General features: G+C 41.4%; 1 protein-coding gene across 2 annotated transcripts in view; it reads right to left on the bottom strand.

Moving 5' to 3' along the window:
- Hnrnpf (heterogeneous nuclear ribonucleoprotein F) overlaps window positions 1–7435 on the bottom strand; it is a 20457-nt gene that overhangs the window by 2699 nt on the left and 10323 nt on the right. The window contains exons 2-3 of one of the 2 annotated variants that reach the window (XM_015498932.2): window positions 7038–7170; window positions 5134–5190 (exon numbers count right to left, since the gene is read on the bottom strand). The gene's annotated coding sequence lies outside the window, so the exon portion shown is untranslated. Of the gene's footprint in view, window positions 1–5133; window positions 5191–7037; window positions 7360–7435 lie in introns of those variants that run through there. The other variant, XM_048807548.1, reaches the window with a different exon arrangement.

The raw sequence follows: 7435 nt of genomic DNA, 5'->3' as shown, positions 1-7435 counted from the left end.
GGGGGGGGGGGGGGAAGAAAAGTTGATCTTATAGAAGTTAGGCAGAAATGGTAGTTTCCAGAGATTGGGAAAAACTGACCAATGAATACACTAAGTTAGTTAGATAGGAACAAGTTCTAGTGTTACCACACAGCAGAATATGACCACAGACAGTTACATACAAAAATTCCAAAGTTTTCACCATGAAAAAACAAATGTTTAACAGGTATGTTTAGCCTGATTAAAATATTATACATGTACGGGGTGTATGTATACATACACACACTTGGAAATATCACATTACTCCACTAATATGTAGTTTTGTTTTATAATTGGTAAAAAAATGAATTTGGAGCTGGGCATAGTTTGCATGGATATAATCGCAGGGACTTGGGAGACTGAGGCAGGAGGATTGGAAATTCAAAGCCAGTCTTCACTTAGCTAGGTCTTAAACAACTTAGGAAAACCCCATATCAAATAGCTTGGCGAGGTCGTAAACAATTTAGTAAGACCCTCTCTCCAAAAATACAAAGGGCTGGGGATATGGCTCAATGATTAAGCTCCCCAGCCCCCAGAGACAATCCCTGGCACCCAATAAAATTTGGGGTTAGGGTGTGAAGGTCGGTGCACAGCACATGTTTTTGTACAAGGCTTAGGTTAAATCCCTAGCACCAAATAAAAAATAGCTCTTTTGGGGCTGGGGTTGTGGCTCAGTGGTAGAGTGATCACCTAGCATGCATGAAGCACTGGATCTGCTCCTCAGCATCACATAAAAAATCAAGACAGTTAAGTGTTTTTTTTTTTTTTAAATACTGGGGTGAAACCTTTTCATTATTTTCCCTGGGTGGGGTGGTATACTCTAGTTACTTGAGACCAGCATCAGCAGCTCAGTGAGACCCTGTCTCAAAATAAAAGGCTGGGGATGTAGCTCAGTGGTAGAGCACCCTAGTTCCAATCCAAGTAAACAAAATCATCAGTATTCTCCTCAGCAATAATGCTGTCAGAATACAAGATAACAAGTATGATTCTGTTCTCCTGTCACTTCAACCAAATGCCAGTCAAGTCTGAAGCCAAACTGAAAGACAAGCAGAAAAGTCTGTATATGAGGTATAATAATAAGCATACTGCAATTTACAGTAAAAAATATTTTAAATCATCAATGTACAAGATGACACTGAAGTATATGGAAATTTGTGGTGTATATTTCATTCAGTAGTAAAGTGTATATTTAGCATGTATGAGATCCTGGGTTTAATCTCCAGCATCAACCTTCCCCCCCAAATCAAACAAAAACTGGTGGCTTCTTAAGAAGTGTAAACTATCATGTAGAAAAAGATTTGAGGAAAGGGGAAAAAAAGGGAAATTTATGATATATGGACTACTGAGCTGCACAGGCATCAAGGAAAATCAAATTAATGACATTATATTAGTACCATAGTGATATACAACTCATTCAAAACCACCCATGCTTAGCAGGTTAATTTTAAAATTCTTCTAAAGTTAAAAAGGCACACACTACATTGTGTAAGAATTTCACTCACCTGTATCTACATCAGACCACAAATGACAAGAATGCTACCTGCATGCTTACTTGTAAATGAAGAATTGAAAAATAGCCTCTCCACATCCCCCAGTAATGGTGTAAGGGCACAAAAAAACACCTCTATATGCAATAACCTGAAAATATCACCAAGACCTAACACTGAGAATTTATCCACATTATCACGATTTAGAATGCAAATGCCACATGTACTTAAGGTGTTACCCTTGTTGATGGGAAAGGGATGAGGGGGGACTAATCTATATTGCTCTCCTATGCATAAACATATCAACTGCACATACAAATTGAATAAACATGTACTTCCTGAGCACTACCTCCTAGGCCTTACTGAAGACCCCGTAACTGGCACTGGTACCCTCAGTGCAACAACATGCTGCTGTGGCAAAAAGTACTAATAGCTCTCCTCCTGCCCTCTAAGGAAATTCTACACTAACAATTTAGTAATCTTTTCAGGAAACGTTTTTATTGGACTCCTTAGGGTGATGACCAAGAGTGAGGCTTCCTAGGGGCTGGGGTTATGGCTCAGCAGTAGATTGCTCATCTAGTACATGGGAGGCCCCGGGTTTGATCCTCAGCATCACATATAAATAAATAAAAAAAAAAAGTGAGGGTTCCTTGAGCTCTTCCACTCCCATTGCCCAGTCAGGCCCAACACTCTGTCCTGTTGTCCATGACCTACACTCTGGATATACTTCTCACTTATGGAAGAATCTGGAAATACTACTTTCTGTTCCCAGCCTTAGGTCTAGCCACCCTGGAGAATACATAATTCATCTAACATATCATTTCTTCCTGGATTCCTATGTCCAATGACCTAGGGATCTCCCCATTCCCTAGGTACTGTTACCACCAGTTGACTTCCACAAGTCCAAGCATAACCCTGTTGAAATCCCACTCTGCAATCATATCTTCTCAACTTCACAACTGCCAATGTTCTTCATAGACCCCAGCTTCCTTATCCACACCCCCTTCTCTCCTTATTTCTCACGACCCAGCTTAGGCTTCATGAACCATATTTCAGTCCCTTCTAAAACAGAATTTGCATGTACTTCTTTATTATTTTATATGCCAATAAAACCAGACCCTTGGAAGATTCCAAGTATCTGTTCCATGGCTGTAGCAGGAATCTATAAAACAAAAATTTGCCCCTTCTTATAGCTGATATCCTCACCCATACCTCTGTCCTGGACAACCACCTAGAGAAGTTCTTCTTCAGAGAATTGAAGCCAGGGTGCTTACCACTGACCTACATCCAAAACACTTTTCTTTTAGTACTCTATCACTGAGCTACATATGTTACCAGTCCAATTCTTTTCATTTTTGGGGAGTGCCTAGCTAAGTTGCCCTAGCTGGTCTCAAACTTACAATCCTCCTGCCTCAGCCTCCCAAGTAACTAGGATTGATTATACACATGCATCACCACTAACATTTAACTCTCCTCATTTTCACTTTATTTCCTAATGATAAAATATGCTTCTGGCAACCTATTTAATAATAAGCCTGATGTATACATACAAATGCATAGCTCCCCTGTACCAAAAATGAACTCATCATTTTCTCTATCTCTATAGCCTTCCAATAACAGCATGAATGGCCTTACCTGCAACCAGAGGCATCAGAAAATAACTGAATTCTTAACTTCTCCCAGCCTCTCAAACCCTTATGTTATCTCATTTTCCACAGGGCCCTCATTCCTAAATCCTGTTCAGTATTTCTTTTTCTTTCTTTTGATACTGGAACTCAGAGGCAATTTACCAATGAGCTACATCCCCAGTCCTTTTTACTTATTTTGAAACAGGGTCTCACACCAAGTTGTTTAGGGCCTTGCTAAGTTTCTGAGGCTGCTGGCCTTTATCTTGCAATCCTCCTGCCTCAGCCTCCCAGGTTGCTGTTATCACAGGCATGTGCTACTGTCTCCTGCCCTGTGTTATTTCTTGATTTCCAACAACAGATATAATCATGATGGGGTTAAATGCCAATAAACCTATGCCCTTTAATACACTTAAATATGCTTAGCATATTTACATCAGTCTATAGTTACACAAAGTCCATCTTAAAATAGTGCTGAATGGGGCCTTCTTTACACCATCAGAAAGTTGAAAAATCATTCAATCATGATAAGTTAGGGACCATTTAAAGGTTTCTCACAGCTGGGTGTGATGAAGCATGCTTGTGATCTTAGGAACTTGATTCAGGAGGCTGAGGGAAGAGGATTGCATGTTTGAAGTCAGACTCAACAACTTAGCAAGATATTCAAGCATATTAGCAAGACACTCTTACCAAAAAAAAAAAAAAGACTAGCTTAATGGTAAAGCACCCCTGGGTTCAATCTCCAGTACCAAACAAAATAAAAATATAAAAAGTTTCTCACAGGTATATACATTGCATGGCAGAGTAAGAACTCATTAATTCCCTCCTTTACCAAAGGAAAGAATTTTCTTTCTGCATTTCTTTCATATCCATCTATTAATTCCAATACAAAGGATAGCCTATTTCTAGCTACCCTTGTCTCATTTAAAAATTTTTTTCCAAGCACAGGCTGGGGATGTAATCCAGTGGTACAGTATCTGCTCAGCATGTGTGAGGCCCTGGGTTCAATCCCTAGAAACAAACAAACACTCCATCAAAAAACCCAACCCAGGGCTGGGGATGTGGCTCAAGCGGTAGCATGCTCGCCTGGCATGCGTGCGGCCCGGGTTCGATCCTCAGCACCACATAAAAATAAATATTAAGTAAAGGTATTCTGTCCAACTACAACTAAATAATAAATATTAAACAACAAAAAACAATCCAACCCAATCATAGCTCAAGCTTTTGTTTGTTTTATTCTGAGATACATACACCCCCAATCTCAGGGATTTGACACACATGGTAATTCTCCCTCCAAATATACCCTGCCCAACCTTCTTTCTAGCTAAATCCTGCTAATCCTTTAGGTCTCTGCTCCAATAGCTCATCTTTCCAAAAGATCTTCCCATTATCCACAACCTAAAACTCATAGTCCTACATTCCCATAGTACTCTTTTTGTGGTTTAAAGTGTCTTAAAAACTGCATTGGATATCTACTGGGAACAGACTCTGTTCTGTTGTCCACTGTGACCTCATCCTCAGCACAGGCCTGGCACAGCAGGACCAAGATTAGCAAAGGATTAACTGGCCAATGTGGGGTCAACAGCTTCCTCAAGAATGCAGCAGCCTAGCTAGGCTGAAAAGACATGCAAGAGAAGCATAAAACACAGACATTTCAAAGAATGACTTAAAATGACCCCTAGTAGAAACCCTTACAGATTATAAATGTTGCTTCAGATACAAAGTGATTTCCTCTCTGAAGGTATGAGAAAAAAAGCACTTTTTTGCTGAACCATCCCTACATTTAATACACCTATTGCTCATTTTTACTCCAGAATCAGTTTTATACCCCATTTTCTAGAAGCCCTTAACTTTTCATTAACTAAAACTCAGTTGAAAATAGTGGAGTCCTGTTCAAAGTTAGATTTAAAGTAGTGGCAGAAAATACTTTAAACTTCTAAGAAAAACACTTTGTTTAACAAATGAAATGTAACTTAATAAAAAAAAAAAATGACTTTTCTTACCTCAAGGAAAGATGGATGCCTTCAGTGGGAGACACTTAAAGTGGGTAACAAATTGTCCTAAAACAATAACAACAAAAGAGATTATTTGTTACAAAGAGAGAGAGATAACTTTAAGCTCCAACAGGCCAGAGAGACCCTTTATATCCCTGGGTGGACACAGTTAAATTTCACAATACCCATCCCAACAGCAATTCGAAAGTTTACCTTTTCATAGGGTAATATAGAGAACAGAAGGGAAATACCCCATGGGAGAAAATTGAAATACTGATGAGGAAAAAGAGAGCATGTCTAGAGATGAAAGTGGCAGCTTGCCTTTCACTGGGATGGGCACCCTGACAACACTATTCGCTAGAAATTGTTTTACTTAATTTACAGTTTACAAGAATCCCTCTGGGGGCAGTGTGGAGACACTCAAAGGACTCTCCCAGTTTTATTTGGTAACTAACTTTGAGCAAAATGTATTTGATCTGACATTGATCTTTTAATTATATGAAGAGAGATGCTGAAATATGGTTTTCAATAGGAAAAACAACTATATTCTCAGTCACCTGAGAAAGCTGTCTCCAAAGAACTAGGCATGGGCTGAAGTCTATGGAATATTTCTGAGAATTAAGTAGTATTCTTAGTTTTGAAAATGTGAAATGGGAAAGTCAGTTAACCCTGCTGAATCTGTCTGTAGTCTTAGAACAATTACATCTGCCTTGTCTTACAAACTTCCTGTGATTATTTCTTAAGATACTGCTGAGGGACTATACAAATGGAAAGTAAGAGTTATTGGGAAACTTATTAAGAAATGGTAGTTTGGGGTTGGGGCTCAGTGGTAAAGCACTTGCCTACCATGTGTGAGGCACTGGGTTTTAGTCTCAGCACTACATATAAATAAAGTCAATTGACAGCAACAACAAAAACACACACAGACACACACACAAAGGAAAAGGTAGTTTAAAATACCCTGGAATCAAGTTTTCAAAACCCTTCAACTTCCCATTTCCTGTCTCTTGCAGGCAGAAAAACCTTACAGAGCAGATCCATTTCTGCCCTTGTTTATTCCAGCTCCAAAGATTTTTCTAACTTAGTCCACCCACTAACACCTGAGGCCCCTCTGGGAGACATACAGCTGGAAGCCAGATCACTTTAATTCCTTCAGAGAAGTTTTTAACACTTGAAACGCACTAACACTGTGTGTGTGGGTGTGTGTGTTTAGAGGCAGATTAAAAGACCCAGTCTTACTGCTAACAGCACAGCAATTGTAATTGAGTGTATTTAAAACAAACAAAAACAACAACAAAAAAACACCACCGCACAAAAAACTTCTCCCGTTTTCAGATTTAGCTGGGAGGACTTTGCACAACTGCCCCCTGGAGACAAGATGGTGTGACAGTGTAGCCAGCCGAATTCTAGATCGATGGTTCTCAAACCTGAGCATGCACATGGATCACCGAGGGGACTAGAGAAAACCCAGAAGCGACTGGGGACTGATATTGTCCTGCGTTTCTAACAAGCTCAAAAGAATATGCTCTTCCCACTCGGTGATACTGGTTAGACTGGATTTACACCGCCTTCAGGTAGTTCTAATCAAGATAAACAGGGTGCGCCTTTAAATCCTTGGCTAGTTGGGTTTATCAGCCGAGTAAACAGGGCAGTTCAGGCACCACCCACGTTGTTCTTTTGTTTAGGACAGGGGCTCGGGTGGGACCCTGGCCTCGCCCTCCTTTCTCATCTCAGCGTCCCCAGCAGTTTTCACTAGGAGCCCACCCCTCCCTCTATTTTGTAAATCAGTTTGAACCTCCCGGTGGCGGCGAGTTTCCAGCCAGGTTATTTTACTTAAAGTTCTACTCAAGTCAAAAGTCCACAGGAGCCGAGGCCGTGAGGGCCACGCCGCGGACTTTTCTGCTAAGACTTACCACTGAGGAAGGTAGGGCTGATTTCTTTCATCAAGTAAGCGCGGCTCGCAGCCAGAGAACCTCAAATTCCACCGACGCTTAGAAACGTAGAAGGCTCTGGGGAAAGTCCAGGTGCATCTTTTTTGTTTTTAACCTGAAAAGGAAGTTCAAATCACTGGAGCAAGTGCTTTCTGTGAGGGTCGAAACCCCAGGGGCGCGGCACTGTTTTGGCGGGAAGCAAGGCCGAGATCCGGTGACAAGGTGACGGCGTTCCCTCCGGCCTCCACCTGACGAACCCACAGCCCGGAGAGCTCCCGCCGGGCAGGAAGGTCGGCCCGGGCCTGCGCGGGCTCCGGCTCCGGCTTGGGCGGGAGCTTCCGGGCGGGGGCGGGGCGAGCAGCGGGGGAGGGGGACTCAGT

This window comes from Marmota marmota, unplaced genomic scaffold (assembly GCF_001458135.2).
Source record: "Marmota marmota marmota unplaced genomic scaffold, marMar, whole genome shotgun sequence".
Lineage (NCBI taxonomy): Eukaryota > Metazoa > Chordata > Mammalia > Rodentia > Sciuridae > Marmota > Marmota marmota.
Note: the sequence above shows the minus strand (reverse complement) of the source record. Positions and strands in the feature narration are given on the sequence as shown.